Here is a 1,158-nt window from a genome sequence, read left to right as displayed (position 1 = left end):
GAATGTCTGCCTGGTTGTGATGAATTTAGCCATAGATGCCTCTGAGAAAGAGCTGGAAAGCTCCCTGCTCTACACACTGCTACGCCATAGCAGGGAGTCCTAACTATTCTTTGTTGCATTATCAAATCACGGTTTAAACAAGCATTTTTTAAATCTCTCATGGTTTCCATGGGTCAGGAATTCCTCACGGCTCAGCAAGGCTGCTCTGAGTTCTCCAGAAGCAGACCCAGAGGCAAGAATCTTTGTGCAAGCAATTTGGGCTTTTGTTTTGTTTTATTTTTAAAGATCTTATTTATTAATTTGACACAGAGAGAGATTGACTCCTTCTGCTGCAAAGGCTCTCTCCTGTTCATCTCCTGCCTGGCTCCTTTTCTTCCTTCATGTTTTAACTTAAATTTCTCCTCCTCAGAGAGGCTATCCCCAGCCTGCCCACTATGGGTTCCCACTGTTATTCTCCATCAAGCATCCTGTTTAGCCCTTCACAGCAATCATGTCAACCTATAATTATTACAGGAGTTCTAGTTTTTTGTCCATCTCTCCCTCCAGACTCTAAACTCCATAAAGTCAAGAACTTTTCACCTTGTATCAGTTTTGTATGCCCAGCCTAGCAGGATGCCTGGTACATCATGGGAGCTCAACACACATTCATCGAATTGAATGAATCAATCAATTAATCCATCTCAAACATGCTGACGTTGGGGTGGGACTCAAAGACCTCATTAGCTAATTAATCAAAGCTAATACAGTAAGGAAGACTTGACTTATATATGATATTTATAAGTTTGTCCTTGGTATAGAGTATTTCTCCTAGAGCAAGAAAGAATGACTGTGTATATAGAATTTAAGTATAATGAAATAAGAGACATGATAGAGATAATGTGATTCTCTACTTGGCAAATACGCTGATGACATTTTTACAAAATCATCTCTTGGATTTATTGCCTTTGTTAACATTGTTTTGCCTCATTCTGGTCTGGTGTCTTATTTCTTATTTTAATGTGTCTTTGTGCCCCTGATTTGTGGAATTGAAATAGCACTATTTCCCCATCAGCTGCCCAAACATACAGAATCAACGCTGATTTAAATGTTCTGGGATCCTAAAATTACTGTCTATTTCCAAAATAAAGAATTTAAGTTCCTTCTAAAGAATTTAAGCAC

This window comes from Mustela erminea, chromosome 16, assembly GCF_009829155.1.
Source record: "Mustela erminea isolate mMusErm1 chromosome 16, mMusErm1.Pri, whole genome shotgun sequence".
NCBI classification, from domain to species: Eukaryota; Metazoa; Chordata; class Mammalia; order Carnivora; family Mustelidae; genus Mustela; species Mustela erminea.
Note: the sequence above shows the minus strand (reverse complement) of the source record.